Source organism: Cimex lectularius, unplaced genomic scaffold, assembly GCF_000648675.2.
Source record: "Cimex lectularius strain Harlan isolate CLEC.00 unplaced genomic scaffold, Clec_2.1 scaffold155, whole genome shotgun sequence".
In the NCBI taxonomy this organism is placed as follows: Eukaryota; Metazoa; Arthropoda; class Insecta; order Hemiptera; family Cimicidae; genus Cimex; species Cimex lectularius.
The window spans coordinates 206,622-228,439 of NW_019392710.1; positions in this window are offsets into that span (position 1 = coordinate 206,622).

A 21,818-nucleotide genomic window follows, 5' to 3' on the forward strand; every position below is an offset into this window, starting at 1 on the left:
TAAATGGCCAACAGAGGAACTTAAAAGAAAAGAACTTGTAATTTTCTCTAGATTGTGAGTAGGTCTCATCGGATTAATCCATAATGGGCTTTTAATAGGTAACAACCTTCCAACTTGTCCTCGATATATTCTAAGTGGAGAACGTGTCATTCTAACTGTAAACCATATTTTGGTCAACTGCCATACTTTGCAACTCTTTAGTGAAAAGTTCAACCTTTTGAATGATTTGAAGGTGTTACTCGGTCCCCAGTGTTTGTTTCGGAGAGCAAAGCTTTCTTAAATTTATTGGCATTTATAATAAGATTGAGGCCTTTTCGCAAATTCTTATACCTTTGAATGTTTGTCTGACAGTGTGTGAGTGGAAGTTCGGCATGCATGATTTCTTTTTTCAGGAACTTTTGAGGCTGCCAGAGCGGAAAAATGAAATAAAAGAAAAATACAATTTGCAGGGTATTTCCATTCATCATTCATTTTGTAAGGTAATTCTACATCCTTCCTTGTCTTTTGGCCATGCACACTACTGAACCTTAGACTCTCCCAATCTCTTTCATTCTTTTTTTCCACACTTTCTTCACCCATTCTTTCCCCACCGTTTTATACTTCTCTGCGTTCACCTTCGGTCGTCCCATCTTACTACATGATCGACCCAAGTCCTCTATTTTTTGAATTGCTTTTATAATGTCTCTGGCTTAAGATTTTTCTGTTGAATTTTTATTTGTGTCTTTTCTCTTAACAGAAAGACTTTCTTAATTAATTTATTGTGGTCCCAAAGTTCTTTGAAGTGATGTCGTACTGCTTTACACAAAATGTTGAATTCAAAATTTCAATTTGCAATTTCTTCATTTTACATACCTTTTGTCTGTATTTGTGGAGCAAGCTTTTGTATTTCATTATAATGCTTTTCCACTTATTTTCCCTCCACATAATTTCCTGCGATTACTTAATTACTTTGTCTAGTTTCTTTGTCTTACTTGCTTTTCTTTATTTTGCATTCTTTATTTTACAATGGTTTGGGCCCTAGGTTTAAATCATTGTTGCACAATTCTAGAGTAACCCTAACCATTTTTATTTTTATCTGTCTACGGTCTGTTTGAAATTTAAGTTTGCGTGAATGGAGGGACTTATCCCCAATTACCCCAAGGAATACCAAGTACACTAGGGTAGTATAAATACTAATCAGACTGTTGCGTTTTTGTATATATGTTTATTATTTGTGTTATTTTATCCGCAATTGACAAGGCCTGGAATAGGATTAACAAAAGAATGACTCGGTTACTTTATATCATATAACATCAATAAATTGAGAAACATGAAAAGAAATTATAAGGAATAAAACACAAGAAAGACAGGAACAAATTGAGGACTAAGTAGTTTGCCTGCTCTTTTTGTGTTTGTTAGTAATTCAAAGCGAATAATGTTAATAATAAAAATTATAAAAAATATTTTACTTTCGAATTATGTACTATAAAATTAAAAGTTTTTTAATCTTAGAAACTGTCGGGCTAAAATCTAAACATAATAACTCGTTGTATTTATTGACAGTGAAGAATGTATAATCCAGTCATAACAGCATAATTAGGCGTATAACCAAAAAAAATCATATGCCGTGACAATATCAATCAAAAGCAAGAGCTTATCAAGAAAGACCCGTAACGCTATCGGAAGGGTTTTACTTCAAACTTATTGCTCTGAGCTCTCTCCACTAGATAGCATTAGAATTTATCGTGAGTAGATTTGTTTGCGGGGTAATGATGTTTTAGCCATTTCTGATCACCCTGGTCGTTTATTCTCGCCTTTTTTTTTAGATGCATTCGTAAATAACAAGAGTACCACTTAACTTCTAGAATCAACTGTAAATTTCTTTACCTGTCCCAAAACCGCGACGACCTGGGAAGTTTCAATAACCCCCACTTGCGTAAACAGAAATGATTTCTTAATGCTTAAAACTTATGTGACAACCAACTCAATTCTCAATTCTCAACAGACGGCTCAGTAATAGGAACTGCATTTGACAGCAATAAAAAAAGAAAAAATGTAGTATTTTGTATCTACTACATATCTGTTTTATCAGATACTAGCTGTATTACCCAGGAGGATAATAAATGGTTTTATTTTACACATATATAGTTTTTACACATATATATTCTTATATATTTTTTTTCTAACAAACTTGGTACAAATTTTAATTCTTGACGTAAAACGTAAACTCAATATTACCTTTATAGACATTATCCTTTTACACTCTTTAAATAAAAAAAAAAAAAAAAGAAAGAAAGAAAATCAATTCAATTTCAACTTTCCAGAGCTAACTTATAGAGAGGATTATTTTTTTTAAATCGCTTTCTTCGATGAAACAATAAATTTGAGTAAAAATTAATTAGCATTTTTTATGGCTTTAAGTTGAGATCTCTCCGCTTTTGCCAACAACGGATGTAGCGTCCGTTACATAGACCCAAATCCTGAGTGTGCTTCGCACTACAGCGGTTTACGTCCACCGAAGTTAGATCGATCAGAGTGGTGAGAGGTAGTGGTCGACAGCGATGTACGACGGTTGAAGACGATCGTTTTCGAGACCGCACTACGCTTCCTCGTTAGGTAGAAAACTCCAGACAGTCCGTAATGTAAGTGCGAGCTCTAAAACAGTATCAGAAGGCTTTGTGATGATAGCCTCGGCTCTAGACGTCCTGCATTAGGCTTTCTACAACTGGAGAGGCATGGACTAGAATGGCGAATATTCGAAAATCAGCATCTCGCTTGGACGCTTGAACAATGCTGAGCAATTCTCTTCACAGATGAATACCAGTTTGGTTTGTAGCAATCAGATCGTGCATGGCGAAGAGATAGAGAACTATTTGCTTCATGTGCCATTCATGGGCCTTTCCAAAGGCAGTCATACGAGACCAGATGAAATTTTTAATTCCTTACATCCAAAATAGGCCTACATTCACAAATATAGGAGAGGAACCAGCGGCAGAAATTAATATCACTGGAGACGAAGATAGAAAAAATGAAAAAAAGACGGTACACAACTGGACGACGATGAGCTAGCAGGCAAATCAAAAGAACCAGGAAGAAAGGCTGATGTCTTCGAAATTCCAGGGCAAAAGCAAGAATATTGAGCAAGTATTGACTGGTCGCTCAATAGAAAATTTGAAAAGAGAGTTCGTAATCGCGAAGCTGAAAGAAAAACCGACCTCCAGCAAGATTTATTACATAATAACGATGCTCGTTATCATTTTTTTGTACAACACGACAAAAGGCCTTACGAAGAAATACCAGAGACAAGTCAGTAATAAGATTTACCAAGCAGTGACTCAAGCAGAGGAGGAAAACGAGCTTGAAGACACTGGAAAAACGTTTTCTTTAACTCCCTCCTTTTGAGATGAAACTGAAAGTATCTCCTCCAACTCTGGCTCGGTGCTGTCAACTCAACACCCAAGCTTTTTCATCCAGACAGTTGCATTAGATCAAGGATCTTTACAAGAAACTTTGCTTTCGGGAACGTTGCAGCCTTATAGATAATTCTGATATGTAATTCAGTGGATAATAAAGGGGAAACGATAAATCACGTAGTTGTAATTTTTCGGGTTTTTTTTAATGTTTACAATCATACCTTGAAAATATTTACCTAAATTCCATCAGTTTAAACCTACTAATTAAATGGTATTTTGGAAGTAAATCTAAAATAATACTGGTGATATTATTTAGTATAAGATTAATAACAAAAAAATTTTTACCTTAGGCATTCAGCCAATTTTTCTTCACTCCTGATCGGTTGTTGAGCGTTACATTGTATCCCCGTAATGTCGTTTTTTATTAGTTCGTGAACTTCGTCGAACTGCGTTTTGTTTACCCGGAAACAACCACTAAATACGTTTTCTGGAACTTCCTCAGAACCAAAACTCTCCAGGAATACTTCGCGCCCCTAAGTAGGCACTTCTTTTCTAAATCTAGGAGCATTTGCCGAAAAGAGGACATCGTTGCTGGATCAGTGCTGGGTTCATTGTGCGACAAAACGTTGTGTGTCGAGGGATGTGTTGGGCATGTAGCTGGGTTCAGTTTGCGGTGGGCCTTATGGTATGGGGCAGAATCAACGTCCATCCTCGTACCGCACTGATTATCATACATATCTTTGACTACACTAAGGTACATTGAGGAAGTTCGTCTGAAAGTTCTGGTCTCTCTGGAGGATGAACGGATTACAACAATGAAATGGCCAGCACTTTTCCTGATATGAATCTTTCAGAAAACTTACGGGACAACTTCGAACAGCTTCAAACCGCTCTTCTTAAAGAATGGGATTCCGTTTCTCCAGACGAAGTCCGATCACTTATTTACTCGATGCCTAGGAGACTTAATGCTCTCTGTGAGGCCAGAGGAGCAAACAGTTAAATAATTGTTAGTCAAATTTAATTGACCACTAAATGATTTTTCAGATTTTTGCTGAATTTTCTTTCAAACCATCATAGTTAAATAACTCGTACATTATTTTTATCTCGTTTAATTTGGTTTACATTAAAATAAGTATGTTGTAGTTCATACAACGATACAAATACATACAGTATAAAATAAATAATCAAGAAGAATGTATTTTTGTCTTTTAGTGTATTTATAATTATTGTAAAAGTGGAAATGTTGTCATTCCTGTGGTACTTACTCTATGGCCAGTTAAGTTTTATTAAAAACGGTTCAACAACATCGGCACCCCGGTGGTAATATAAATGATCTATGCGGTTGCAAACCTCGTAAAAAATATTAAAATTTTTTTAATAACAATTACGCTAATATAATAGAATGTTGTGGAGTAAGGTTTTGGTCTTGAAACAAACATGCTTTTGTGTGAACACCAAGCTTTCGACGGTATATTTCGTCTTCTTCAGGGTCTACAGAGAACAATTTTAACTAATTTTTCATTCATATATCTATCACAGATTCTTTAATAATTTGCAGATTAAAATTGCAGACGTAGACACATTTTAATATCTTTTATACTAGTTAAATAACAAAAACCTCCATCTTCACTAATTTTTAACTATATATGCAGCATAACTCTAATAAATAAATAATAAAAATATATTTAGCAGGTACATATATATGGATAGGGCGATGACTAGATTAAAAAGAAGGGTTTTCCTTGTGGGAGGGTACACAGATTCTACACAATTTATTTTTACATACATTCTGCATTCCTTTATTTTTTTTTTACCCAACACTTTTCTTTTTTCTTTAAATATTACTGTCCCATCACAGCCTGTTATTAAAAAATAAATAAATAGATCAATAATGTGTTCATTTCTTGACATAGGTGTATTGTTAAGGTTTGGGGGGCTTGCCTTGTTCCAAATTTCCATTATAAATTAGACTTAGTTGGTTTAGGTCCGTTTTGAGATTACAAACATTGTTTTGATGAATGTACATAATTTATTTAATACCCTACGACCTGTGTGTGTTCCGTAGTCATAATTTTGACTTGGTCAAAATCAAAGTTATGTTTATGCTTTGGTAACTCAATTCCTAGCCTTTCATTATCATTACAATCATACTGATGTTGCGTAACAAGCTATGAGAGGTACTACTTGATTTGACAATAATACCAATACGCAAATAAAAGTATCATGGTTTTAATATTAAAAAAATATATATATGAAAAATAACTATTTATTTTTTATTATTCGGAGATCGTGAGATGCGGTCTGGTGTGACCTAGGTTTTAGAAAAACATTTTCTTTATCGTACCAACGTTTCGATCTTTTAAGTGTCATTCTTGTGTGTCGTGTTGAAAGTGCCACACTTTGAGCCCTGAAGATGATCTCAATAAAGATTGAAAGGTTGGCGCGATAAAGAAAATGTTTTTCTAAAACCTACATCACATCAGACCGCATCTCACGTTCTTCGAATAATTATTAACTAACGGTCACTAAATACTACACTATTTATTTTGTATAATCTAAGTTAAAATTTTGTCTTTTCTCTAATATTCCTCTTTTGATTTGAAAATTCTTGTGTAAGATATAAAGTGATAAAATAAACAAATTATTCAAATCCAAAAGTAAATTTACCCTTATTTAAAATTCTTATTCTATCCGTATTCAATATAAAAAACTGTATTATAATCTGAATTATAAAATATAACGTTCAATTAGTTTGTTTGAATTTTTGAATTCAAAATTGTGGTTAGATTAGATATTGTTGTTTGAAAAACGAGAGAAATGCTTTCAAAAAGATTAGAACGGTTGGCGGAGCATAACATTAACAAACTCAGGCGTAATAACAAACAAGTAAGTGATAACAGTGTAATATGGTCAAACATTTATAATTAATTATCCTAATGGAAAGGTTTATATTACCCCGGTTTAATCAATTAAGCGGAATGCGATACCCCGCGAGGTCGAACAATCAGTTTATTAATCTTCAAATTTATAGAGTCGACCTTACGAGGAGGCGGCGTGATCGGTAGGAAGACGTGAGACGAGTTTATTCCGTCCCTCCTCGGCCATGTGTCCACACAAGGAGGAAGAATGTCCGCTGAGGGAGGACGAGACCGGGCCCATGGGGTCGCCTCGTCTCGCCCCTTCGGTTAAAACGGACACCCCTGCCCCCGACGGAAGACTCAAGGGGACCCTCTTCAATATGTCTCCTTACATCTCCGACGAAGTAGTCGGGGAAAGTCGGAATTTGATATTCCCCCTCATTTGATTATGTCTCCCTCCCTCTATTTCACTCGAGGTATAAACATTTCCCATCTAATAGATATCATCCTGCGAGGGGTTTTCAAACTTTCCCTTTTATATGGCTTTTTATTTCGCACTTCAGGAAAATAGATGGCAGTTCCGGTTTTAACACGTTCAAAAAGTTACACACGAAAACTTGACGCACATAGACCTGGAAAAGACAGACCATCACAAAAATCAGTAATTGTTATTCCTCTAGACAATGGTGGAACCAATAAATTAATAGCTAAGTTGTCTGATGAAAATACATTATTATAGAGTTTTGCGAGTAACGAATTTATTAACCTGTTGCTGACCGATCAACTCTGATCACTGAAGATGTTGAAAACACGCATGTATACATATACACCCAAAAACAGAAAAAACCGGACATTCGAATACTGTTGTTTATTTCAAACTATATGTGAGTATTTTTATCATTATATTAATTACAACATACTTATTAATAATGTAAACCAAGTTAAACAAGATCAAAATTTTGATAGTTTTAATCCAAAAATATTTAATTATGATGGGTTGTGAGAAAATTCACCAAAACACGGAAAAGTTATTTATTAATACTGATTTTCTTATAATTTTTTCTGTCAACTAAATCCTGAAAAAAATTTTGTCACTAAAATGGTGAATTTTCTTTCAAACCATCATAATTAAATAATTTTTGTAAAAACTTATTTTAATTAATATTACGATAAAAATACATATAGTTTGAAGTAAACAACAAAATACGAGTGTCCGGTTTTGTGACTTGAGAATATTTTGTGTGTCTAAAAATTTTACTTATACAATACATACATGATTTTTTGGTGTTTTTTCTTTGATCTTATTTTTTAACTAAAATCTTATCATTTTGGAAATAAACTAGAAGATTCAGCAATAGGTCTCACATAATCATTTCTTCACAAATAATTAGATGTTACTTTAAATGCCGAATCTGTCACGAAACTGAATTTTCACCTTATATACTTATCAGGGCAGAGATCCTCAGAAAAGTACACTTTGCTCATTTCTATTTGCAATATACGCTGCAACATGTTAACAATATAACATCACATGTTAACAGTTCATTCACATAACATAAAATTATATTTTATGTTCACATAACATAAAAGCGTAAAGATAAACTTTACCATAGATAAAATTATCTGGCCTCCAGTGGGTATAAATGGACACGATTGCCTACAACTGACCATGTGCGTTATCTTCGATTTTTCATGATTAAAAGTCTGACTTGGAATCCCTACACAAGACTGAAAAGACAAGGCACAATTCACAAAGTTATCACTTCGAACCCTACCAGAAAATCCTCCAAGACGATTGAAGTGAAAGTGGCCCCGTGAGCTTTTCAGCGAAAAGTAATGATGAGTTTCAGTGTGAAGGAGTGTTGTCACTGAGAAACATCTCCAGAATTGACTCAAACGACACAATCAGTATTGCAAAATATTTACATAATACATTTTTTATAGTTGTCAGTAACAAATAAAATTAATAAAGAAAATAGTAAATTTGGTGTCCTGTGAAATTTCATATATGAGGGCTTTACTTTTACATCCACTATATCTTTTTTATTTTCTTTATTTAACAGTACCAATAAAGTTGATGTTGGGGTATTCACCGAAGATAGTACAATGCCGGAACGTGTTTGACTAGTTCAATAAACTCGCGAGTAAAGACGGACCCAAAAATCGGTCCGTCAGATAGTAGTGGGTTGTTTTAGCATAGGTTTATTGTGTCTAGCGCCTCTAAAGTTTATCCATTTCTCTTTCAGATACTCCTCTCACCAGTGTGTCTGCTTTTTCTTTAGCCAAAATTACCTTGTATCCTGATACTCAAGATAAAATAAAAAAAGATTGATCCGGTTCCTTCATGTGTTTTAGAATCATCTGTATACTATATCATTGTATATGATGTTCTTCTTCTCTTTTGTAGTCTGTTGAGACTTTATAGGATGCTGTAAAGAGTGTTTCCGGGATCATGTAGTCAGTCCCCATTTTTAAGACTGTTTGATTTTATTGATTATTATTGTGTTCCCGAAGTTTTAATTCCAGTTTGATTGTTTCTGGAGTCTAAATGAGATATTCCTTGTATAAATATTCCAACAGTGGTAGAGTTTTGTAGTGCAATTGAGGGGGTTGGTTTCATTGCTTCTGAGATACATAGGTTTGCCAGTCGTTGTATGCTGCCTAATGTTTGGGTAACTTGTTTTTGTAAAGCTTTGACACCAGATTGATCAATAGGTTACCTTGGGTCTTATTACTGCATAAACAGCCTCCACAAATAAGTGTAATTATGCATGTGTAAAAATCGATGTCAATGAAGACAAGAGTTTGGATTATTCCAAAGAATGATTTAATTTATGAAAAAATAAAAAGCAACACTAAACCATGCTATAAATACTCGTCTAAAAATACCCTTGCTCTTTTGATATTGGAGTAACGCTTCGCACATATCGCCGATTACCATTGGGTATCGACAGGAAGGAAGTAATAATAATCAGTTTAAATTATGTATTTTTTAAATAATATGATTATCAACACTTCATTATCAAATGATGATTAGACATAAGCACGGCCAAATTTATGAGTTTTATTGTGGAACTTTATTAATAAAAAGGTTTGGGAACATAGAGATACGAAAAAGTTTAAACTAAGAAATTACTATGATGTACAGTAGTTAATATGTTAACATTTTGTACAAAATATCCTGGTAAGTTTTTACCTTTTATTCGAGCTTTGTAGAAAAATCGTTTGACTTCCACCACCTTTTAAATGGATGTAAATTGGTTTTTCACTGCACTCCAATCAGTATGCACTTTCCTGCACCCTCCCATTCATTTCGGGCGGGAACGATTTGTTTAGCAATTTAAATCAGGCCATACCTACAATTGAGACAGTTCCCTTTTAATTTGGCACAATCAAAGGCTAGGGTTTTTATCTGCACTGTTAGACTGATGAAACCGTTCGACAATTTACGTTGATTTAATTTAAAAGGTTGCGCTTTGTCCAAATTTCAGTAGCCTCATTTCATTGTTTTATATTTAGAGGGACCTCTTCAATCAAGAGGTGTTGCACAACCTGTTTTATACTTACAATATTAGATAGATTCCTAAAAGAAATATCCTCAATAAAAATAACCTCAAGTATTGTACAACTGTACATCGGTAGGTGTCAGCATCAGCCTACTGGATATAACCTCACCTGTCCCAGAGAAATATTTTGAATTATAAAAACCCACAAGAACAATAAATTCCCTGGCCTTGACAACATTCACAACATCCTTCTCAAAAGTCTTCCTCAAAAAGTTGGACTATTCACCTAACAAACATCTTCAATCAAATAATTATTCTTGTTTATCTCTATGAATCTATATTTTTCAGCAAGCTTAGACCATTGCTATATAAAACGATCCAAATCGATGTTGCATTTGTATCGTGAACTGAGTCTATCAAATATCGCTAGGTGATGTTGGACCGTAAACTAACTATTTTACTCTCCATGTTAATGATAAAGTGAACAAGGGCAAAGCGGCTATCCGTGCACTTTTCGCTCTGCCCTGTCGTGAGTTTGTCGTCTGCCAATAAACTTCTCCTGTACAATGTAGTGGTCAGACCGATGCTCTTATCTTATGCGTGTCTCTACTGAAGTCTCACTTGCAGGAGTAATGTCACCAGACTGCGAGTTGGACAGAACAAGTTTCTGAGGAATGAGACAGATTCGCCCCGATATACAAGCATATCGGAACTGCACAATGCGACAAATTTGTTGATTGTGCTGAAATACATCACAGATGAAAGAATGAATTTTTTGAATAAATAAGGCTAGTATCAGTACGTTTTATTCTTTTCACTATTTTCTTAATTGTTACTAGTTACTAAATTATTAGCGAACCCCTACTCAGAAGCACCCATTTATTCCTTTTGTAACATTTCATTTTTGTTATATATTTTGGTCTGAATAAACCAGACGGGAGTTGCACTCAAAATTCGTGTGACTTGGAACCCACTGAAGTAATCCTAATCTGTTCAATATGGCCTGAAATCTAGTACACTCTTAGAACTATCTGGTTACTGTATTTTCATTTTTATACCCATATCAATTGGATTGAGAACGTCTCTTAATAAATATGAATCACGGTTTAAAAACCTATTGACGTATTGTGACATTAGCATGCGACATGAACTTTTGTACGTTCTAGATAGTTGGTGTATCAACTATATATTGTTCCTTCTTTGGTTATGGGATATTTACCCAATTAACATTCTTCCTAAGAGAATTATTAATGTTGTTCCATCTATAGCGATGACTAGAATGTATGAATCTTTTTCAAAAGAGGTTCATTGGAACATCTCTTTAGCCTACAAGGCGTCCTCCAAGTTATAAGTGTTAATATTGTTTCTGATATGATTAACTGTTATATTTTCCGGCAGCTCCAATTGATTGCCCAGAAGAAGCAAATTTCCGCATTCTTTCAAACTTCTTTTGATGTTGTTCAAATCCTTCCAGTATTACTATACATGGACGGGGAAATATGTATTTAATATCAGTATGGTTGTTCGCCCTGCTTCCACTGAACAAAAATCATAGTTAAAATTAGTTGTTTTTACAATGTTACGATACAATATGGTAAAACGACGACAATAGTTATTAGCTTAAAGGAACGTAAACACTTATCGCTTTAATCTGTCTTAACTAATTCTGTTGAAATAAAAGTACATACTGCAAGTAAATATTCGGGAATATAGATTGAGTCATGTGGTTTTATTCCAGTGCATCTTTTTAGTAATTATGCTATATGAAATGTAAATTGGAGTCCTGGAAGCAAACAAAAGCATTTTTAGTTCGTGTGACGTCTGAAAAACAGGATGAATATTATATGTCCCCGGGGCAAGAGAAATCATAAGACATGTCACCCGAGCCTCGGGAGGTTTCGGCTGACATATAAATCCAGGACGAAGGAGCAGCAGCGGATGAATAAATGACCAAACATCCATCCTGCCGTCTTCTCAAATATAAATCCACAGGTATGCCGGCCGAGTGGCAGCACGAAATGCAAGAATATTAAAAGCGTCATTGAAACCACTTCTTTCCCCCTCGCCAAAGATTTATTATTCCCTTCCGAGACTGTTCCTTCCGCTCGTACCATTATTGGAATAAATGATCATGATTTCTAAATAATCACTGTACGTTTTTGAATGGTTCTGTACTAATTTTTAACACATCAGGACGAAGCTTGTTATTGTTTCCCTAATAATTTATAAATACGAACTGTCAATCTGGTTTTCACGCAACCATTGTGTTATGGTAAATCGTGTGGTAAATTGAGCTAAGATCTTTCAAGACACGCAAAATGTGCTATCGTAGGCATAAAGATCATTAGATCATCTCCACATATTTTAAGAAAATTTCAGGCCCCATTTGGATAAGATCCAACTCTTGGCAAGAAATACTGTTTCAGAACATGATAAAACCTCCACAAGTCATCGTTGTCTTGTACAGAATGTAACATTCTGGAGGTCTTGTCAAGTGACCTGTTTACGGCCGTGTGGACTGCCAAATGTCAACTCTCGTCTGTTTGGTGAATAGGATTTGAAGCAGCAAGATTTGAATTCAGGAAGCACCTTAGCAGGATCCAGCATGTTCAAATTCTACAAGTCTACGAACAGTTTAGCTTAAACAGCCAGCGGAAATTAAATATCTAAAAAGCTTAAGATTCACTACAACTACTTAAATTTGAGATTTATAGAGGCTGACGAGGGTAAAGCTCAGAGTGCGATTTGCGCAAAAACCAAACAGTTCAATGGTTCCAGCTAAATTGCGTAATTTTGAGCGAACACACCCCCAACTCCGCGAGACACTCATTTTTTCATGAGGAAGCTCACTGAACTGGCTGCTTCGTTTTAGCACATGCAAAAACTGCCAATGAAAACTCACGAAAAGCGTCTTATCGAGTAAAAGATAAAGTGCATAAAATCGTGTGTTAACGATATTGTTCTTGCATACTTGACGAAAAAGCAGTAAAACTTATATGTTCGGTGCCATTATCAAACAACACAGTCAAAAGAAGGATACTTGATTTATCAAATGATGTGAAAGATGGTTTCTCACAGCCAACAAAATTCCTTTTTTTCTCCAAATTGACGAATCAATTAAGGCCGCGGCGTTGGCTATTTGTGGCTTTTCGTTTTTGAATATACAAGTAACGAAATACCATGGTTGCAGGCACACAATTGGTACAAAACTGACCGAACGATCGGAGTGATTACTAAAATAAAAGATAGAACAAAAGATTGCTGCAGCATTCATTGTGTTCTCCATAAACTTACTTGAGCTATTTTGGATTAGTAGTTAAAATTATTAATTAAATCAAGTAGCGGCAATCGAAGTCAGGACTTTTCACAGCACTATTACGATGACGATATAAGAAGCCTACCAAACGAAAGTAAGGTATCTTGTGGGAAAGCACTTTCGCGATTACAGGAATTACGAAATCTTATCTCTGTGGATGAGCCACATTGTCAAGTTGGCCAACGTTTTGAATTATGAGAAATGGCACTTTCGTATTTATCGGGAATTTTCATTAAAATAAATGAAATGATTCTTTCTTTGCATGTTTGCGCTTCAAAAGGAAACTCCAGTTTTGTGTTGAATTTGTTGAGAAGGAAAAGGTGGAGTGTTTTCCTGTATTAAATACTTTTTTAAATCAAACAAACTGAAGCTTGCGAAGACACATCGATTGATGATATTTGTGAATACCTTCGAAGTTTGGAGATGTCCTTTGAGCCCTTTTTCCCAACAGCTCGCGATCAATGACGCAAGACCATCAATGGGTGGTCAATCCGTTTTCAGTTTCGACAAAGCCAAATATTCTATCTTCAAGTGAATACGTTTTTAGCGCCGCCTGAAAAACAAAAAATTTTAACCGCTCGTTGAAAAATCAAAAGGCGTTCTTCCATTTGCCAGAAGTTACCTATGCGAATCCGTAATTTCTACAGAATACAGCCACCAAAACTAAATGCCGAACCTTCCTCGATCCCGACAACCGACTCTAGCTGTCAAAAATTAAACCCAACATATCCAAATTGAGCAGGCTAAAACACCTTCACTCTTACATTAATTCGTTAATCATTAATGTTCAAATTATTAATTTTGAATTTAGCTGGAGTTTTGCAGTAGACGCAGATAGCCGAGCACGGTTCTCATTTCGGGTGGCATTCCTACACGCTTTCTATTTAGAGCCAAGGAATTGCATCCTTCAATTAGGTGGGATACATTCTCTACATGCCGTACACATACAGGGCCATTTAATCGGTTGAGGATGGCCCTTCTTCGAGTCAGATCCTCCAAGGGACAGCATCCACAGTGCTCTTGATACGCGAGAATGCAAAAAAATACTATATAATGTTAAATCCATTGTATTTCGTGGCCTGATTGACCAAATAACTTTTTTCAATTAATTAATCATATTATGTAAATATTGGTTGAAATGTTAAATGTAATGTTAAATATTCGCCACTATTTTCGTTAATATTTCATTTCTTCCATCGAATTGTTTATATATGTTGTTTTATAAGTCGTGTCCTCAATTAGAATTTCCCATTGCAATTCAAAGCCGTTTATTATAAAAATTCATAGGATTCCATTGCATAAGTGGCTATTTTAAATTTAATTTGCGAAATGATTTATTTATACTGTCGGGTCGGTCTGGAAATTAAAACTCTTGCTTTCCGAGTTTCCCCGTTTTATTTTTTCGCCGCCCCTCGTTTTTCTATTTTCCCCCGGCCGTCCGCGGGCGTGATGAATTGGAAGCAATCCCACATCCCAAGATGAACTCTCTTCCCCCTTCATTTCTAATTAACAACGACACAATACGGTTTGGGGAGGATTTGTGCCTCTTCAGGAGATGAATCTTTAAACTACGTTTTCCCATTTTTCTCATTTCTTTTTATTATTCTCCTTCTACTTTCCTTCCTCTTTTTTCCGCCAGAACTCGATCTCTGAGAACCCCTTAAGCAATCTTCGCGATGTGCTACAGTTTGTTGTCTGTGTGATTATTTAAAAAAACCTGGCATCCCACTTTTTCGCATTTGGTATCCGTCCGTGACATCAAAAATCATAAAAAAATAACATATTTAATAACGACGGCTCTCCTTTTCCGTCAGTCACTCATTTCCAAAAGGTGGATAAATAACACGCAATTAATTAATTTCAAGAAGTTTTTAAGATTAAGAATATCGAATTGTAATAAATTCTCACCACAATTTGATAAAATAAAAAAAAAACACTAGAAAAATGTGATTCTTTATATTTTTATATCCCATTGATTAGATGTAGACAGTGGATTGTTTTTCTTCAACTGTGGACTAAATCAATGATCAGTGATAAAAGTCATGGCTGAACCTAGAATTTACAATTACATGGTGGACATTTTGGCCAGGGACAGGGGGGATTTTTCATATCGCGATTAATCACTGTTTACTAATAAACAAAGGATCAGATCAGATCTTGTTCATTTCAATGTTCCTTTTAGTCAATTTTCAGCTTTTATTAACCGCGGGTAGCACACTCTCCTGATTTTCTTTATTCTGTTAATTTCGTTTGTATCATAATGAATCGTTCAAGCCACGATTAATCAATTGCGCTACGTCACTGATGCCTTCGGATTCATTATTCGTCAATTGCAACGACCTCTGAAAGGTATTGGGCGACTGGGATGTCATGTGAAGCAACAGCTTCTGGCATTAAAAACAGAATTCAGGGGCTATCAGTCTCGGTGTCAACTGTTAGAAGAATAGTAATTTGGAAAAAAAAACGAACGATCTAGAACGTACAATGTACATGTCACAAACTGATGTCAGAATAAAATGTTATCAATCCAATTGACTTGGTTATAAAAATAAAAATACAGCTATCAGATAGCCAAACAATCAAAATCATCAGCTCGAAGGCAGTCCTGATTTACAAGACCATATTAAACCATATTAGGGATACTTCAGGAGACTCTAGGACAGGGATTAAAGAAATAAACACGACCGTTCTTCTAGGCACTCGCTATCAGAAACCGTTTTAGAACAAAAGATAAGTACAGACCAATGGACCTCCTTGCAAGGTTGTAAATTTAAGACATTTGAGGAAGCACATTGGATCAGTCACAAGAACTTGAAAATTTCGTCAGGTTTCTTCTCTTAGTTGCGGTTATTCAGAAAATACAGCGGAGAAGCGTAGTAACGTACTGTGTATCCCAAAATCATTTCATGTAATTTAGGAAAGTATTGTTAGAATAAATCATATAATACAAACATTTTCCAATAACTGTCATTTTTCATTAATAAAAAAATAAAAATAAAAATTCCAAAAACCTTAATCGAGAACTTGTGGCTAATCCATACATTAAAAAGAAAACATATTTTTTTATTTGGGATTTTGTTAATGGGCGTAAAGATAAATTAGTGCTTCGAACTTGAACGTAGCATCATGCCAATTCGATTCCGTACTCCCCCTCGATATATTCTTTAAGTTAAATCTTCGTACACGGAGGTATTAGTAGTGTTTTACAAAAGAGATAATTCCCATGTAGAAAGGATCCCCTTGGCAAGTAGATGTTCTGATTAGGGTAGAAAAGAGACCCTAACATGGTGTAAGGGTGGAAGTAGGTCGTGAAGGGAAGGAATCGTAAAATTATACCGAACCGGAGGGAATCTTCAAGACAGGGGAGACTTGATAATTGAGACTGGTAATCTAATGTAAGCATGTAGCTTTCCAGAGACGGACTTCATCCGCTTGGAGTAAAGCTCCTTGTGCTTTCGCTTTTCGAGTAGAGAAATTTTAATAGAATATTAAGAAATGATAGGATATTTCAATGAATTTTGCTCTGAGGGAAAATTAAACGGGCCATCCCTCGCCATGATATATTTTAAAGAGGTTTCTTTTACAAACTCTCGTATAAAATATATCATCAGCTGTTTTAATTGATTTCCCTCCGTTTATTGTTTCATTTGGATTGAAATGCCGAAGCTCTTGAGAATAAAATTGGATTAAACTTCACAGTCGGCCTCGGCGAGGCCACGTGTTAAAACTAATTACTGTTGTATCGGTCGTTTCAAAATTGACGTTAATTACGGCGGTGATTTTGTGAAAATCCATATCCGACGTAATTATTAATACTTCTTGACTGGGGGTTTGGCGCAATCCGATAATATAATCGAGTACGTGTATTGTTGGAACAAGCGATTTCCCAACCGACATTTCAAAACAAGTCTAACTAAAATACAAAGCAGGATTATGCCTCCTTTTTCTTCCCGGCGATATCTGCACATGCTTGTTTCTGCTACTCTGAGTTTTGAGAATGCCAAACCATCACTTGACCAAGCAATTTTACCTAAATTTGTTTGAGTTAATGAATAATAATAAAATTTCTTTCAACTAGGTGAAAGAACTCAGAATTATCTGTTGCTTATTGGGGATTAACATATATTTCGGGCTCAACATTGAAAATCAGTTGAGCAAATTATGAAAATTTGATTGATTCTTTAAAAAAAATCTATCAATCTAGGTGTAGAGCCTGTTCTGAACAATCGGTATAATACCTATTATTGTTCTATATGCAACTTAAATTTTAATGAAACGTATTTCAATATTAATGTTAACATTAACAAATTAAGTCTCATTGCGCAGTTTTGTTTAGCTAACAAAAAGATTTGCAGTATTCATTTTAACCGAAAGAAATTTAAATTCAATTTGGATATAATGTGTTTTTATGTACCTCTCAGACTCCTAATGACTTAATACACGTTTTTAATTAAGTACTCTGTTTTGAATTCTTTTAGATTAAAATATCCATCATAATATTTATTGCATTCAGACTTAGAAAACATTATATTATTACTAGATTTAAATTCTTCTGGCTTGAAAAAAAAAATTAATGAAATATTTATGTTTTGTTTAGAAAATTACAGATTAATGAGCCTCAGAAAAATGTTAGTTGATGTATTATTATATTTTTTATTTTGCTACTTTATTGTATACATATACATACATGTTTAATATAATATCAGTGTAAGGTTACTCTTATTTGTTTGTCTTATTTTATGTTGGCTTTATTTACGCATTATGTTGTATTAAACGAACTTCCTCTGTATGCCTTAATTGGCTATTACAGCGTAATATATTCTGGGACGGCATATCTTGGGAGTCCCGAGTTGGTACCAATCCAAGGGGGAGTCTTGAACGCGTTAAGATACTGATCATACAAGATTATGTTGTCTCTTACACATTTCTAAATCTCTGATCAAATCAAATCAAATCATTGATTGTTCTTTATAATGAACGGCCACATAAGGCAAGGTGTTTCTCAGTGAAAAAACACAGCTATCCAAAACCTTCTTTTGTTCCAAAGAAGACCTAGAGGATGTCCTAGTCTAAGTCTACCAATGATAACTTCTTCATGTTTGACTCCCCTGATGGCTGAGATCTAAGGTTTCAAACTTTCTTGAATTTATCTAAGTTTGACATTCGAGGTCGCGTGCCATGAATCCCGCCACAAATGCAAGAATTGCAATTTGAAAATCATATTTGAATTTGGTGTGCTCCTTTCCTTCTCCATCTGAAATTGTCTATTTTGCTAGAAGATCATCCTTTTTTTCAGATATCCCACAGTGTCCAGGAACGGACATAAAAATAACTTCCAAAAAGTCCACTATTTTTCAAGCATTCATTAAGTTATTTTCAAATGACCGTAACACTAACGAGTCTGCCAGATGATAAGTATTATCAATTTATGTATACAAAAATCTCAAGGTTTGGCTATTTTTAAATTTAATTTATATTTTTAAGTTTTGCATTTAGTCCTTGTCGCTGTTCGATGAATAAAGGAATCGATTTGTTTTTTGATTTAGTGATTTTCTCAGGCGATTGGAAGCTTTTCTCTCTTATTTTTGATGATATGCTATTGAATGATTTGATTGATTGAGGAATGGTTAGGGTGTCTATTTACAACGCTATATCAATTGTTGTTTCAGGTATGAGAACAAAATGTACACTTTGTACACTACACTCAACGATAAGGAAGAAAATTTGAATTGATCGAAAGTATGTAGGATTTCGTGTAGAGAATATCCAAAGAAATACATTGATCAAACAAAACAGAAAATTATAAATCGAATTTATGGGAATGTTTCTGATTGTGCTAACAGACTTTTGACTTTTCAAATGTTTACACAGATTCTCGATTATTGAGAAGCAGAATAAAAGAGGTTTTACATACTAAAATGGAAAATAATACTTGTAACATGCAGACAGATACTATTATATTTTTTACTATTATCTAAGCCTGTAGTATCTTCTTTTAATATCTTTCCATGGATGACCGCGAGTGAAATTTCTCGATAAGCACCTGGTAACAAAAAGTATCGCGGACCGAATTGAATATATATTAAGACATTATTTATGTGCAAATGCAAAGGATTTGGGATTCAGGGACCGTTCCTGCATTAGCTACATTGATCAATGGGTTTGGACGGAAAGCATTTGTCTCCTAACCAATAACACACGGACAAATTATCTCCGGGCTCGACTCTGCATTACTCAACCGGCAGTGGTTAACTTTGCCGTTTTTATTATCCTGGGGGAAAGTTCACCCTTGGCGAAAACTCTTCCTCGGCACGACCGTCGCATGTTAATAACCTCGGACATTCCGGACACGGACTTTGTTTTACCAACAACAAGTTTTAAACCGATACATATTTGGATTTTGCGAATATCACAGTGATGTATGTCGACATCCTTTGTTTTACTTCAATATTAATATTAGTATTGTTTCCAAATATCAATACGCATTTAAAAACGTTTCAACAGTTGTTTAACAATATCAAAATCTAAAACTTAAATAAAATTGTTTAAATAATATTAAATAAATTAATAATGTAATGTTGTTTGTACCACGATGTGAAAAAACTCAAAATTGGTCAATATTTGGCCAATCATAGGACTCGACAAATACAATAACAAATTCGCTCAATTTGATTTATAGTAATTGTTCTTTATTGTTAACGAATCATAAAATTGTTCCATCTTTCAATTATGATTAGTAGATAAGCAAAAACGTTCTACATCTGCCAAAATAATAGTTCGTTCTATAACAGGCTATAGGAATATTAAGTTAACGTTAAAGTTCTCATCAAAAATTGAAATTTAACACAAAAATACCAAGTGAAAACAAAAATATTATTAGAGATCTCTGTGTGGTCAGCGGGGTGAGAACTTTTATAATGTTCATTACCTATTAACATAGCCTGCCTACCCTCACTGGGTTGGTCTGTCAGACGTCCTTTGGATTACACCATCTTACGTGGTTGGTCAGAGTGGCTAATGTAAATTAGGTCAAATCCGCGCATATATGTGTATACTTACTCACGTGTACAGAGTTAATCGCTTCTTGCAGTCGATCGGAAATTCGAGCTCTTGTGTAATTTATGATCAATTACGGGCACATCTCGAGTAAGTGAATAAATTTGTGAACATTTCCAATTATATACACAGAAATCCGCATTTCGGTTTGTCGTTATTACTTATTTTCACGATTATCGTTCGAAATGGTAAAATGGTGTTACACTGAAAATGAAGTATTTTTCTATTGTATCGGCAATCCTTAGTTTTTAATGAACGCGACATATTTTATTTATCTAAAGCGTATTTGTTTTTTCGCAAAACGTAAAATGAGTAAAATCAATAAAAATAAAACTATCAATACAAAACATACCAATTTTTTTCTTACGTTCAGTCCAGTATGATTGAAAAGCCAGTTAAAATAATAAAATTCTGAATGGGAATATTACAACTGTAATTGTAATTGACAGGGAGTACAATTCACGTATTCTCACGGCTTGGATGCGTAACGTTTTGGTTTCAGATTCTTCAATGAAACCAGATTCCTTTCTACATTCGTTTCAGTTCCGGAAGGATGAAAATCCATATCGAGCAATTAAAACAAGAGCCGGTAGGAAGAGCGCGGAAAGAAGTCAATGAGGTGTTCCCGCAAAGAATATTAAGGAGTGTAAGAAAATGAAAAAAGGAAACCGATTTATTCTCCGGGTAAAAATTATCCTCCGTAAAGTCCCCTCGCGGCAATTAATGAACTAATGGAACGGAAATTTTTTAAAAAAAGTCGGCAATCGGTCTTTTAAAAAACGCATACCAATTGGACCAACTAAACCTATTTATATTTTATACAGTTGTGTATGCATATGCCAGAGGGTGTCAGTGAAATTGTGACACCTATATTACATAAAAGAAAAGACTGTGGAAAAAAGGTTAAACAGTACCCCCCTCAGTTTTTCTCATGGGCATAATGTGATCGAATTTTTTGTAGGTAAAGAACTGTGTTGGTTTAAGGAAATAAAAAAAGGATATCATGCAGTAGAACTTGGGCTTGTATTTAAACCGAAACAATACTGGCAATGTTGAACTTTGCAGGTGTGGTTTGAATCTTGTGTCCATTTTTAACATTATAAAGAGATAGCATTGCTTAAGTAGGCCAAGTCACACATTTTTCCACTCCATAGAGAGTTTCTGTTCAAACTCCTAAATTATTTAATACATAAGTGAAAACGAAAAGTTATAAAAATGTACTAAATGTGCAGAATGCCCATCTTATTTGGCCTGCATATTTCAATTAGTTTGGCATTTTGAGCGTTTATATACATACTTACAAATGGGCTTTTTTCAAAAACACAGGTACCCCGACGGTTGATGATCTTTGCTTTCTTTTTTGTTTGATTAGTTGATTTCAATAATCCTTTCCGTTGGTTTTCACCTTTTGTTAACTCCGGGTAGCCCAATTCACTCGATTTTCTTTGCTCTGTTAATTTTGTTTGTGTCATTACGAGTCGTTTAAGTCACACTTAATCAATCATCAATTCACAAATGAACAACAATAATGAATAAAGGAAATCTTTGCGCAATGCCGCTAATCGCCTTGGTGTACATTATTCGACTGTTTCAAGGACCATTAAAACGTACAAGACGTCTAGTTGACCCTAAACGCGAACTTCAGAACGTCCCAGAATCACCAATTTCATAGGTGACAGTTTTGACAAAA